Raw genomic sequence first — 14,713 nt, forward strand, 5'->3', positions numbered from 1 at the left:
TACACACTCCATAGACAGGGTGTGGGTCATTTCAGAAGGTGAGAGAGAACCCAGGGTATGGGGGTTGTCAATTTTTATAGGGGTGGGTAATTTCATAGGCTAATGAGTGGGAGGAGTATTCCAGCTATTTTGGGGAAGGGGTGGGGATTTCCAGGAATTGGACCACCACCCACTTTTTGACCTTTTATGTTTGACCTTTGAACTGTCATGGCACCTGTGGGTGTGTCAGTTAGCGTGCTGATGTGTTACAATGAGGGTATACTGAGGCTAAAGGTCTAGCGGAAGTTGACTCATCCGCCATCTTGGACCTAGTTGGTTCTAACCAGTTTATGTCATGTCCTTGGGCCATATCATTCTTTAAAAGGTTGTTCCCTGACCACTTCCTGTCTCACCTTGTTATCAGATTAAACCTGAAGGCCAGGCATCTAAGCTTCCCTCAAGAACATCTTGGTACTTGCCTTAACAACCAGGTTGGAAAAACCAGTCTTTTCTCTAAACCAAGTTCTGAATACCTTGTTCTCTCAATATCTGATCTTGTTGAATGCTATGGAATGAAGTAGCCATCAAAGTTGTGTGCTGGTTTGGTTTTGCCTTAACTCAGTTATGTCACCATATCTTTATCTTCCTTGGCTCTATTTCTAATTAATGAATTAAGAAGGTTGGATTACATGGATACTAAAGTTTTTTGTTTGCTGTTGTTTTCTTTTACACAACAGAGTTCTTCAAATGAAATTTTACTTGTTATTCTGATGTATAAAATCGTGTATTGGTTTCCTATTACTGTTAAATCTCCCCAAAACTTAGTGGCTTAAACAAGTAATAATTTATTATGTCTCACAGTGTTACCTAATACAGGTTCATGTGCCTGATACACTGTGAGGCCAAACAAACTGAAACATCAGAGTTTGGAGCAGTGTAAGTTTTATTACAGGGCCATGGGGATGGGTGGCTTGTGCTCAAAAAACCTGAACTCCCTGATGGTTTTTTGGGAAAAAATTTTATAGGCAAAATTTGGGGTGAGGGCCGCAGGGTGTGTGACTTTCCTCTGATTGGTCAGTGGTGAGGTAACAGGATGGTGCTCCAGAAATCTTGTGCTCAGCCTGAAGTTAACATCCTCCACCTGGGTGGAGGCTTTAGTTCCTGCAGAAGAACTCAAAGGTATCCTTATGTATATTACTTGAAGAGGAACCAGGACCTGCCCCAAGTCTGTACTATTGTTTCTTGACTGCTCCTCCCTTGTCTCTGCATTCCCTCCCTTCCCTGATTAACAATTGTTTAAATCTGTCCTTTGGAAGTCAGGGAAGGTCAAGGAGGCTAAATGAAGCCTATTTCCTGCACACGAGAAATGGGGGACACAGAAAGGAATTGCAGGGTCCTGCTTGGCTTTAACAGTTTGTGTGTGTGAAGAATTTGGGAGCAAATAGGCTGAATGGTTCTAGCTTGGTGTTTATAATGAGGTTGAAGTCAGTTGTCAGCTGAGGACTTGACTGCGGCGGCACTTCTAAGGTGGATTACTCATGCATCTGGAAAGGTGATTCTGGTTCTTGGGACAGGGAGGGGGTGGGGGGGGAGGGAGGTGGAGAGGGCTCAGTTTTTCATCATGGGAGCCTCTCCACAGGGCTGCTTGAGTGTTTTCACAGTACAGCAGCTTCCTTCCCACAAGAGAGGTTTCTGCCCTAAGCTGGGGTAGAGTTTTTCTTCCATCCTTCCTCCAGATACATGAGTCTTTGTGCCCTGGAGACAGCAAGCTTTACTGCCGCTTCTGCAGCTGTGTAAGGCTTTTGTTTTGTAGGAGACTCTGGTTCAAGGAAGAGAGAAGGGCCTTGTGCCTGCCCCCACTCCCAGTTATTGTAGACAGTTGTAGAAGGGAAGAACAGGACCTGACTCCATGTTAGATCTGTTTCTTTTACTTTATCTTTACTTTTTGTTGCTTTTGTTACTATAATCACTAAAAGGATGCTCTCTATAGCTGTAAGCATACATAATGGCCTGCCTCGGGGAATCCTGCCCCTCCCCTTGCATGTTAAACTAAAGTGCCTTTGTTCAGCTCACAGGGAAACACCTTGACCCTGCCCACCTGTGAATGGCTGCAGAAAAGAAGAAATTAACAAAACCCCTCCCTCAGGCTGGCCAAGCCAGGAGATACTTTGGAAGACTTATGGCCTTTTTATTTTACTTCCTCACCCACCCTCCCCCCCCACCCCGTTTTATGAAAAAAACTGTCATCCAGACCCCAATAAGATGGGACTCTAGGACATTAGTCTGCCATATTCTCAGATGCCTGGCTTTCTGAATAAAGTTGCTATTCTCTGCCACAACACCTTGTCTCTGATTTATTGGCCTGTCGTGTGGCAAGCAGAGTGAGCTTGGATTCAGTAACACAATAAGACCAGCTCACAGAGGTTTGCACCCCATTCCATTCTCTCCCAATTTCCCTCCAGGCTCATCAGAGCCAGAAGGCAACAGCGGTGGGGAGGGCGGGAGCGTGGAGATGGGCTCTGTTCCAGGCTCCATACACCACCCTGATCAAACCCTTTGTCATTTTCAGCTCTTTACTCTGAGAAAATCAGGGGCCACAGGTTGGGGTTGGGAGGATGGGCTCCTTGGTCTCATGCCCACACATCTGTTTTGTTTTAAGAAGGCCCACAGCCTGTGCCTGATCCAGGGCAGATGCTTGCAGATACTGACCTTCCTTCAGGTCAAATGATGAGCCCCCTGTTGCTTTTTCAAGTTGACTTGGGGGAAAGAGTAAATGGTGGGGAGGGCTTTTGAGTTTTCCAGAGTAAAAGTAAACTGCCATCTGCTGAGCACTAGCTCTGCTCCAAGTGTGTTGTGTTTGCAATCGCCTTCTTAGAGCCCTGCTGTGAGCACAAGACTGAGTGGGGAGGAAAACTTCCCTTCTTTTTTTCTAGATCCTTTGGCTGGTCTACCAGTTAAATTGACATAAAACAGATTAAGAGGGGAAAAACAAATTTAATTTCCTATGTACAGGAGCCCTATAAAAATATGAGACTCAAAGAAGTGACGAAAGCAAGAAGCTTTTGTACATTTTAGACAAAGAAATAATACATTTGTGAAGAATTGACAAGAAAAGGGGTTTGGGCTTGGGGTAGTGAACTGGTGAAAGAGTAACAGGTTTGTTTATACAGGCTTCTGGGCCCTGAATTCCCTATTTCTGGTGATGAGGGGTGCCTTCTACCCTCCTAGCACTGGGGGGGTACTTTTCACATGGAAGATTCACCTCCTGCTTTCAGAAGATTCAGAGTGTCTTGTACTGGCTGCTTCTCAAGTACCTTTAATTCAAAATAATCAATATGCCCAAATGGCATGTTTTGGGGTGACATATTCTGAATCCCCACAACTACTATCTCAATTCTACTGGCAAGGAAACAGGCATCAAGAGGTTGCTACTTTTGCAAGGACTCTCATCTTGTAGGTGCGGGGGGTAAGTTTGAACCCCAGGTTGCCTAGTCTTCCCGCTCCAGGCTGCTGCCTTCTACTCCAGGGAAGACAGCATTCCAGGGTGGGGTGAGCTTCCTGTTTGCTGTGAGAAGTGGAAAGGGCCCCATTACAGCTGCTTTTCCTCCCTGCCTGCTCCCTGTTATGGTGGGTGGGAAAGAGGCAGGTGAGGAAGGGGTGTCTGTTTTGATAGGGGCGTGGCCAAGAGGGTCAGGCCTCTGTCCCCTTACCCGCCTACCTCCTGCCACCCAGAAGAACTAAACAGGCTCTCTTCCAGGTGGGTGTGAGGGCTGCCGGTAAGGCCCTTAGGGGAAATGGTCTCGCGGGTGGACAGCTGATAAGTCTCCGTGCTTTTCTCCCCACAGGTGGGCTCCTCCGCGGACAGGTAAGACCTAGTCCGCTAATGCAGGAGCATTTATGTGTACTGTGGTTGGAAGAGGGAAAAAGTTAGGTCCCGGAAGGACCCATTCATAGGCATGATTCCCTTCAGCCCTCAGCAGTCCTCTCTCTGCGTTCCCCTCCTCAGCTCTCAAAGGCTGAGCCCAAGGGGAGGGGAAGGCAGGGGAAGGCAGCTCCAGGCCCAAAGAATGCTCCATGCCCCTACACACACACATGCACACATGTATATACACACATGCACTCTCTTTCCCAGGTGACTTGCGGTGGGGCAGTGTCTCTCTATCTGATTAGTATTCTTTAAGGGACCTGGTCAGAGGACATTCAGGCTCGGCCATTGCAGAAGCAGTGGACACCGAGGTGGAGGTACCTAGCCATTTTCCAATCAATCTGACCCAACACCACCTGGATGTGTCAAGTCCTCCAAAATCCTGGCCTCCTTAGTATTTGGGGAGACTCTTGAAGGCACATGTTTCTCCCAGTTATCGCTCTGATTTCCTGTTTCTGCTGATTTCTGTATTCCATTCTGTCTCTTGTGGCCATTCCCTTCTTTTAGATGTGAACCACCCCCCCTGCCTCCTTTCCCTGCTGCCCCCAAGCCACTCACACTTCTGTGAAGTCTCCGCTACCGATGATTGCAGATCACCGTGGGGTTGGGGTATCTGGGCCAGTCCGGCTGGTCTGTAAACACCAGACATCAGGGATCCCTGTTCTTAGAAGTCCCCCAGCCACAGCTGCCGCCTGTGCTTTGCCCCTCACTGTCCTACTGTCCAGCTTGACCTCCACTTGTCTCCTCCTCCCACTTCTCCATGGTTCCAGCCCCTTCACTCCCTCCCTCTGGAGCTCCCAGAGGAGCTTTACATGCACAGCGATTGCATTCTTCATTTGTGCCCTAGTTTGATCTAGGGAGTGTATGGAGGATTATCTTTCCCTAAAATCAACAAACATAAATGTATAGAACCAAATACTGATCTGTATCTGTATTCTCCCTGAGGCTTCCCCTGCCTAATATTGAACTAGCAATCATCTCTTCAGCCCCTGCTAATTTGGGAAGGGCTGCATGGTGGGGACAGAGCCACGGGCATCACGGCTGTGGAGCAAAGCGCTCAGCCTCTGCATCTCACTCAGAATGGCACATGCCTGTGTCTCCTGTTACTCCTCACACAGAGCACTTTGCTCTGACGCTTCTGGTTCCCAAATGTCTGGGCATTTCCCTTCACCAAGAGATTCTCTGTGACCAGCTGGGTATCCCACAATTCAGTTCAAGTCTGACTTGGAGTTAGCACAGACCCCGCAGGTTAGGGGCTCAGTTCCACAAGACTGTCCCCTGAATGTTAGATGCCGATCACAAGCAGTAGGTTCCCAGGTGACCCACAACTTCTGTCCAAACTGCCTACAAATCAGAGGTTCCCACAACCCCTTCCCTGGATTCCATCATTTGCTAGAACAGCTCACAGAACTCAGGGAAAATGCTCATGTTTACTAGTTTCTTATATAATGAAGGATATGATAAAGGATGCAGAGGAATGGCCAGGTGGAGAGATACATAAGACAAGGTCTGGAAGAGCCCCAGGTACAGGAAATTCAGTCCCTGTGGAGCTGAGGTGTGCTGGGGCCCAAATATGTCTCAATAGTGTATTGATTGTTTTGAATTAAAGTTATTTAAGAAACAGCTGATATGAGAGTGGCTTTTACCCTCCTCTCTGTCTGCTGAGAGCAGGAAACAAATCTCCCACATGAAAGGCATCCTCCCCATTCCAGGAGGTAGAGAGACATCCAGAGGCAGGGAACCCAGGGCCGAGAAGCTCACATAAACATACCTTGTTACTTCTTTACTAATTAAGCACCCAAACCTAAGTTTCTTTGTCCTTTCAAATTTACTGTTTCTTTGTCTAAAAAGTATAAAAGCTGCCTGCTTTGGCCACTTCGTAGGTGCCATTTCTATGTGACCTCTGTGCTCACTATTTAAACTGTTTCTTTTCTGCCTGTTAATCTGTCTTGTGTTAATTTCATTATTAGTCCAGCCACAAGAACCCACGAGAGGTAGAGGGAAAATTACCCCCTCCATCACAGGTGTGCCAACCCCCTGGTACCTGGATGTGTTTGCTAACCTAGAAATCCCCTATTGGGATTTTTATGGAACCTTGTCACATAGCCATGATCGATTAGGAACTCTGTTTCCAGCCCCCTCCGCTCTTTGTAGAATGAGGGGAGGGGCTGAAAGTTCCAAGCTTCTAATCATGGCTTGGTCTTTCCTGTGACCAGCCTTCATCAAAGAGCACACCGAGTCATCTCATTTGAACAGAAGATGTTCTTGTCCCCCAGGAAATTCCAAGGGATTTAGGAACCAGTATTAGGAACCAGGATCAAAGACAATATTAGAACTAAAGATTCTCCCAGCATCCCTTTTTACAAGGATTTTAGGAGCTCTGTGTTAGAATCTTGGGGCAGAGACCAATACATGTATTTCTTATTATCTCACACTCTGGACACAGAGAGACCCAGATTTGAATCTTAGCTCCACAACTTACTGGTTTTGTGACCTTGGGCAAGTTATTCAATCTCTCTGAACCTCAACTTTCTCATCTGTAAAATGGAGATATTAATGACAACCACTTTGTAGGGTTCCCAGGAAGATTAAATGGGAAAATACATATAAATCTTAGTGTTTGCTGCTTCATGCACCCTCATTAGGGAATTTTTTTATGTGAATCACTGTGTGAAGTTGAATGGACAAGGAGGTTCTTGCCAAAGGAAGAATTATAATAATGTTATTAGCATATGCCATTCCCTCTGCCAGGCCCTCTACATGCATTGGCTCAATTAATCCACACACTAACTGTCTAAATGCTACCAAACAAAAGTTCGTGTGCACACTAACACACAGTGAGGCCAAACAATACTGAAATGTCAGAGTTTGGAACAGAGAAAGTTTATTATAGGGCCACGCAAGGAGATGGGTGGCTCATGCCCCCCAAACCCTGAACTCCCTGAAGGGTTTCAACAAACATTTTTAAAGGCAAGGAAAGGGAGAAACATGGTTGGTTGTTACAAACTTCTTGGTGTTGGAATCCTTCGTTCTTGCACCACATAGGTCAGGTGTAAACCTCCAACAGGACAAATGTTATTCTCTGTTCTGCAACTTTTTACCTCTATATGAACGGACTCTTAAATGTCAGAGCCTTGAGAATGTGCTATCCTATATATTTCAGGCTATAGGCAATATTCTTTTACAAAAGGTAAAGAGCCAGCATGATTAAGCACAGGCAACAGAGCACAAAGTTTAAAGTAAAAGGAACAGATCTAAATCCCACTCCTGGGCATATACCCAGAGAAAACTATAATTCAAAAAGATACATGCACCTGTATGTTCATAGCGACACTATTCACAATAGCCAAGACATGAAAACAACCTAAATGTCCATCAACAAGTGAACGGATAAAGAAGATGTGGTATAGATATATACAGTGGAATACTACTCAGCCATAAAAAAGAATGAAATAATGCCATTTGCAGCAACATGGATGAAGCTAGAGATGATCATGCTAAGTGAAGCAGGTCAGAAAGAGAAAGACAAATACCATATGATATCACTTATATGTGAAATCTAAAATATGACACAAATGAACGTATCTATGAAACAAAAAACAGAAATACAGAGAACAGACCTGTGGTTGACAAGGGGGAGGGGTGGTGGGGGAGGGATGGACTGGGAGTTTGGGGTTAGTAGATGCATACTAGCATATATAGGATGGGTAAACAACAAGGTCCTACTGTACAGCACAGGGAACTATATTCAATATCCTGTGATAAACCATAATGGAAAAGAATATGAAAAACAATATATTCAGTTATATATTGATATAACTGAAGTACTTTGCTGTATAGCAGAAATTAAACACAACATTGTAAATCAACTGTATTTCAATAAAATTAAAGAAAAAAATGAACAGATCTAATATGGAGTCAGGTTTGTTCTTCCCTATTACACAAAGGAGAAACTGTTGTCTGTCTTTCATAGATGTGAAAATTTAAGTCCTTTCCTGAAGGCCACATAGCTGGGAAGCATGAGGATTCAAACAGGGCTGACTCTGAAGCCCATTTCCTTACTCTGCTGTATTTTCTCCGCTGGTCTTTCCACATAGACGCTTAGAGCCAGGAAGGACTTTGAGAGACTATGGAGCGTATTGCAGATTGGGTTCTCCAGAAGCAGAGACTGAGATGGAGTTTGGGGCAGAGGATGTTTACTACAGATCAACACCCATAGAAGGTGGGGGAGGAGGCAGATGAGCTGGGGTGCATGTCTGACAGAGTCATGGCCAGCCTGGCCCCTGGAACCCCTGGGGCATTCTGACATCAGAACATCAGAGTGTTTCTTTTGTGTGTGTGTGTTTCCATTCACTTTATTGAATTAAAACCAACTCATCCTCTAGGAAGTAAAAAGTATGAGTTCACTGGCCAAAAGTTGCATGAAAAATTTGGCATTTCATTTTTTAAAAAATTTAATTTAATTTTTTATACAGCAGGTTCTTAATAGCTATCTATTTTATACATATTAGTGTATACATGTCAATCAAAATCTCCCAATTCATCCCACCACCACCACCACCCCCCGCCACTTTCCCCCCTTGGTGTCTATATGTTTGTTCTCTATATGTGTCTCTATTTCTGCCCTGCAAACTGGTTCATCTGTACCATTTTTCTAGGTTCCACATATATGTGTTAATATATGATATTTGTTTTTCTCTTTCTGACTTCACTCTGTATGACAGTCTCTAGATCCATCCACATCTCTACAAATGACCTAATTTCGTTCCTTTTTATGGCTGAGTAATATTCCATTATATATATGTACCACATCTTCTTTATCCATCGGTATGTTGATGGGCATTTAGGTTGTTTCCATGACCTGGCTATTGTAAATAGTGCTGCAATGAACATTGGGGTGCATGTGTCTTTCTGAATTATGTTTTTCTCTGGGTATATGCCCAGTAGTGGGATTGCTGGGTCACATGGTAAATCTATTTTTAGTTTTTTAAGGAACCTCCATACTGTTCTCCATAGTGGCTGTACCAATTTACATTCCCACCAACAGTGCAAGAGGGTTCCCTTTTCTCCACACCCTCTCCAGCATTTGTTGTTTGTAGATTTTCTGATGATGCCCATTCTAACCGGTGTGAGGTGATGCCCCATTGTAGTTTTGATTTGCATTTCTCTAATAATTAATGATGTTGAGCAGCTTTTCATGTGCTTCTTGGCCATCTGTATGTCTTCTTTGGAGAAATGTCTATTTAGGTCTTCTGCCCATTTTTGGATTGGGTTTGTTTGTTTTTTTAATATTGAGCTGCATGAGCTGTTTATATATTTTGGAGATTAATCCTTCATCCATTAATTCGTTTGCAAATATTTTCTCCCATTCTGAGGGTTGTCTTCTCGTCTTGTTTGTAGTTTTCTTTGCTTTGCAAAAGCTTTTAAGTTTCATTAGGTTCTATTTGTTTACTTTGGTTTTTATTTCCATCACTCTAGGAGGTGGATCAAAAAAAAATCTTGCTGTAATTTATGTCAAAGAGTGTTCATCCTATGTTTTCCTCTAAGAGTTTTATAGTGTCTGGTCTTACATTTAGGTTTTTAATCCATTTTGAGTTTATTTTTTGTATGGTGTTAGGGAGTGTTCTAATTTCATTCTTGTACATGTAGCTGTCCAGTTTTCCTAGCACCACTTATTGAAGAGACTGTCTTTTCTCCATTGTATAGCCTTGCCTCCTTTGTCATAGATTAGTTGACCATAGGTGTGTTGGTTTACCTCTGGCTTTCTATCCTGTTCTGTTTTTGTGCCAGTACCATATTGTTTTGATTACTGTAGTTTTGTACTATAGTCTGAAGTCTGGGAGTCTGACTCCTTCTGCTCCGTTTTTTTACCCTCAAGACTGCTTTGGCTATTCAGGGTCTTTTTTTGTCTCCATACAAATTTTAAGATTTCTTGTTCTAGTTCTGTAAAACATGCCACTGGTAATTTGATAGGGATTGCATTGAATCTGTAGATTGCTTTGGGTAGTATAGTCATTTTTACAATATTGATTCTTCCAATCTAAGAACATGGTATATCTCTCTATCTGTTTGTGTCATCTTTGATTTCTTTCATCAGTGTCTTATAGTTTTCTGAGTACAGGTCTTTTACCTCCTTAGGTAGGTTTATTCCTAGCAGAATTATTTCTGATCCAACCACTGTTGCCCCAGGATGGAGGTCAGTACTAAGGGGGATGTGTCAGTTAGGGCCTGTATTTGCTACGTATCAGAGACCACTCTGACCCCACAAGACAAATGAGGGACTGGATTTTTCTCTCACAGGAAGGAAACCTGGCCATCACCATCTCTATACTACACTTCATGATATGATCAGGGAGACTTTCATCTTTTTTAGTGCCCTATCTTCAAAGTGCCCTCAAGTTCTAAGATGGTTGCTGAAGTTCCAGCTATTACATCCACATTCAGAGAGGAAGTAAAGGAACCAGGGAGGGGTAAAAAACTGTGTGTCCCCCACTGAAACCTCCCTTCACCCAACCCAAATTCATATGTAGAACCTAATGCCCAACCTAATAGTATTAGGAGGTTGGGACTTTGGGAGGTGTTTAATGCCCTTATAAAAGAGACCCCAGAGAGCTAGATTGCTCCTTTCCCACCACGTGAGGGCACAGCACAGAGACACTGTCTATGAACCAGAAAGAGGGTCCTCACCAGACGCAATCTGCTCTGCCTGGGTCTTGGACTTCCCAGCCTCCAGAATTGTGAGAAACAAATTTTGGTTTATAAGCCCCATGGTTTATGGTATTTTGTTATAGCCACCCGAATGGACTAAGACAAAGTAAGGTGGAATACTGTTCAGCTTTAAAGGAATGGAATTCTGATACATGCTACAACATAGATAAAACTTGAAAACATGCTCAGTAAAATAAGCCAGACACAAAAGGACAAATACTATGTAATTCCAGTTATATGAGGTCCCTAGAGTCATCAAAATCAGAGAGTAGGTTGATGGTGCCCAGTGTCTGTGGAGAGAGGGGACCAGGAGTGACTGCTTAATGGGGTCTTATTTGGAAGGGATGCACAGGTTTTGGAACTAGATCGAGGTGGTTGTTGCACGGTATCGTGAATGTACTTAATGCCATTGATGTGTTCACTTTAAGATGTTTAATTTTGTCATGTGAATTTCACCGTATTAAGAAAAGATTTTTGAGACGAGTAAAAAAATCCAAAAACCCACAATGAGATACCACTACACACTTATTAGAATGGTTCAACATAGAAAGACTGGCCACACCAAGTACTGGTGAGGGCATGGAGGAACTTGAACCTCAGACTAGCTGGTGGGAATACACTAACGCTTTGGAAATCAAGTTGGCAGTTTCTTAAAAAGTTAGGCATACATTTACCACATGACTGGTATGTCATATGGTATGACTGGAATGGTATGTCATATGGTATGACAGGTATGTCACATGACTGGAGACAGAGAGTAGAATAGTGGTTACCAGGGGGCAGGGGAGGGCGGGGAAGGTGTTTAATGGGGACAGAGTTTCAGTTTGAGATGATGAAAAAGTTCTGGGATGAATAGTGGTGATGGTAACACTACAATATGAATATACTTAATGCCACTGAATTGTACACTTAAAAATGGCGAAAATGGTAACTTTTATGTTCATGTATCCTTTATTGCAATTTAAAAAATCACCTCACCATCAATGACTGCTGCTTACACTCTTGTGATCGCTGTCAGTTGCAAGTGAAGCTGGGAAATGTAGACTTTTGGATTGTATGTTTTTGTACCCCAAATAAAATTAGGGTGCTGTGAGTAAAAAGGGGTGTTGAGGAGGGTTCCAGTGGTCTCTGACATGTAGAACAAAAGTTAGAAGCACCTTTGCTGTCCTCACTGACTTGTACACAGATGTGCCCATGAACTTGGTCCATCTGTTTTCATTATACACACGTCAAAATCCTCTAAAGGTATAATTTTTAAAAAAATTTATTTTATTGAGTATTGTTGATTTACAATACTTTGTTAGTTTCTGGTGTACAGCAAAGTGACTCAGTTATACATACACATACATTCTTCTTCATATTTCTTCCATTATGGTTTATCACAAGGTATTGAATATAGTTCCCTGTGCTATACAGTAGGACCTTGCTATTTATCCATCGTATGTATAGCAGGTTGCATCTGCTAACCCCAGACTCCCAAATCTTCCTTCCCCCACCCTCTGGTCAACCACACGTCTGTTCTCTATGTCTGTAATTCTGTTTCTGTTTCACAGATAAGTTCATTTGTGTCATATTTTAGATTCCACATATAAGCGATATCATGGTATTTGTCTTGGTCTGACCTACTTCACTTAGTATGATAATCATCTCTAGGTCCATCCATGTTGCTGCAAATGGCATTATTTCATTCTTTTTTTATGGCTGAGTAGTATATCGTTGTATATATGTACCATATCTTCTTTATCCATTCATCTGTCGACGGACATTTAGGTTTTTTCCATGTTTTGGCTATTGTAAATAGTGATGCAATGAACATTGTGGTGCATGTATCTTTTCAAATTAGAGTTTTCTCTAGATATATGCCCAGGAGTGGGCTTGCAGGATCATACGGTAACTCTATTTTAAGTTTTTTAAGGAAAATATTTTTTTAAATGTGTCTAATCGAATCTTGTTATTTGCAGTCATGATATTCTATAAAGTTGCCATGGACACTAGATTTGTGAACATGGAACCACTGCTCCCAGGGGAAATATAGGGTTAGGGTCCTGGTCTTCTGGTCATGGTGTTTTTGTCAACCGATGGATACATACCTTGTTTAATGTGTGTTTCTGTTTAAAGACACCTTTTAATATATTTGGTTGATTCATTGACATTGAATTCATGGCTAGTAGCACTAGAACTTACGCCTGAATGAAGCTTATTTAACACGTGTATTTTCTCCGTAAGACTCATCACAGCCTTCTGCACTTAGGACCCTAGACAGCACTTCTGTACTAGGCTCGGAAAAGAGCAAAATCACCAACACAAAGCGCAAAAATGTATAAACATCGCACTAAATAAAACTCAAAAAGGACCGTTGTTTACAGGAAGAGCTGAAGCAAGGAGGCTTCAGCCTCCCAGACCTCGGCTTGGAACATGGTGGCAGGGTCTTAAGGTTTTTCCTCCTCTGTGTCTGCAAATGACCCCAGGCCCACAAGTTATTGATTTTCCATTTACAGAGGAAGTTTAGTATGTAGGCGAATTCACAAATCCATGAATAATGAGAATCAACTGTATAAAGTCAGAGTTCTCACTTTTGCCACTTGGATTTAACATCACTAATGAACACTATCTATCCAAATGAGCTTAATTTGGCTTCGGTGGTTGCTACCAATTTTCATTCCCCTCCTCCTCATCCCTTTTCCCTACAATGTCTGGGCCTTGACTGCAGGTGAGTATTGCAGATGATGAGGGTTATGAGGAACATAAAAACAGGGAGAGGTGATTGGTAACCTTCTCAAAGTGGGTGGTCAGGTGCAAGCTCTCAGAACTTGAGAATCTAGTCCTCTGATTGTAGTTTTCTAAAACCAAAGAAAAACAATGTGGAAGAAGGAAATACTCTGAAATCCCAACAGTGGGTGGGTACATTTAGAGAGATGGGTGTATGATTTTTTCCCCCTTCTATTCTGTTTTACAAATTTTCTGTAAAATGCTTATATATTTTAATTATGAAAAGTAAATATTATGAGAAAGAAGTATTTGTTTAAGAGATCCCAGACTCCCCTTGGGCACAGCATAACTCACACTCACCAAAAGGGATTTGTTTTTTTGCCATTCACACTAGTCTGGGGAAGGGGTAGGTCTGAGAGGCTAGAAACATTTTTATTCATTGAATGTTTTGGTTCTTCAGCCCCTGTTGGACAACACTGGGGTTAGGTGAACTCAGGAAAGGAAGGGGCTTTCTGCAAATGGTTTCAGCCCCTGGTGCTTCCAGCCCCTTCTAAACCAACAGCCTTCAGTAGCATCAGCTTACCCTGGGCCTTCCTCTCCTGCCAGCCCCAGGCTCCTCTGTTTGCCACACTGAACACTGGAAGTTTGCACAGGTCATGACATTTCAAGAAAGGTCACCTCCCTGAAGGCTTTCCCTGTAAATTTTTCTATTCCAAAAATGGTTTCCCCCCGCCCCCAAGAAATGCTGGTTTGTAGCTGAGGGCTTCAGGGTTCATTTGAAGTCATGAACTTTCTGCCTCTTTTTGGGTAGTGACCCTCATTGCCCAAGTGGACAGCTCAAGAGCAGAAACACGGGCAGACACCTTGGCTGGAATCCCCTTGCTGCTCCACACATATTTCTTTGTCTTTCTGAGTCTGGTGCCCACTCTGTGCTCCCGGCAGGCTGCTCACCAGCTTGCTGGCAGGAGAGGGAGAGGTGGGACCTCCTTATACTAGTTTCCTGGGGAGGCTGTGACAAACTATCACAATCTCAATGGCTTAGAGATAAAAGTAGTCCTCCAGTTCTCGGGGGTGGGGGCGGGCAGAGGTCTGAATCAAGGTGCTGGCAGGTTGGGCTTCCTCTGGAGGCTCCAGGAGAGAATCCATTCCTGGTCTCTTCCAAGCTCCTGTGGCTGTCGGTGTTCTGGCCATGTGGCTTCATCCTCCATCGTCACTCTGCTTCTCCTCTTTGCCTGTCTTCTCTTTGCCTCCCTCCAGGGAGGATGCATGAGCTTGCATTTAGGGTTCACTCCCATAATCCAGGACAATCTCCCCATCTCAAAATTCTGAACTTCATCACTTCTGCAGAGTTCTGTTTTGCCACATAAGGTAACTTTCACAGGTTCCAGGGAT

The 14,713-nt window shown here is 43.3% G+C and overlaps 1 pseudogene; it reads left to right on the plus strand.

The window, feature by feature from the left end:
• The window catches only part of LOC136122635 (elongation factor 1-alpha 1-like), a 72,131-nt pseudogene that overhangs the window by 34,103 nt on the left and 23,315 nt on the right, over positions 1-14,713 (plus strand).

Source organism: Phocoena phocoena, chromosome 4 (genome assembly GCF_963924675.1).
Source record: "Phocoena phocoena chromosome 4, mPhoPho1.1, whole genome shotgun sequence".
Classification (NCBI taxonomy): domain Eukaryota; kingdom Metazoa; phylum Chordata; class Mammalia; order Artiodactyla; family Phocoenidae; genus Phocoena; species Phocoena phocoena.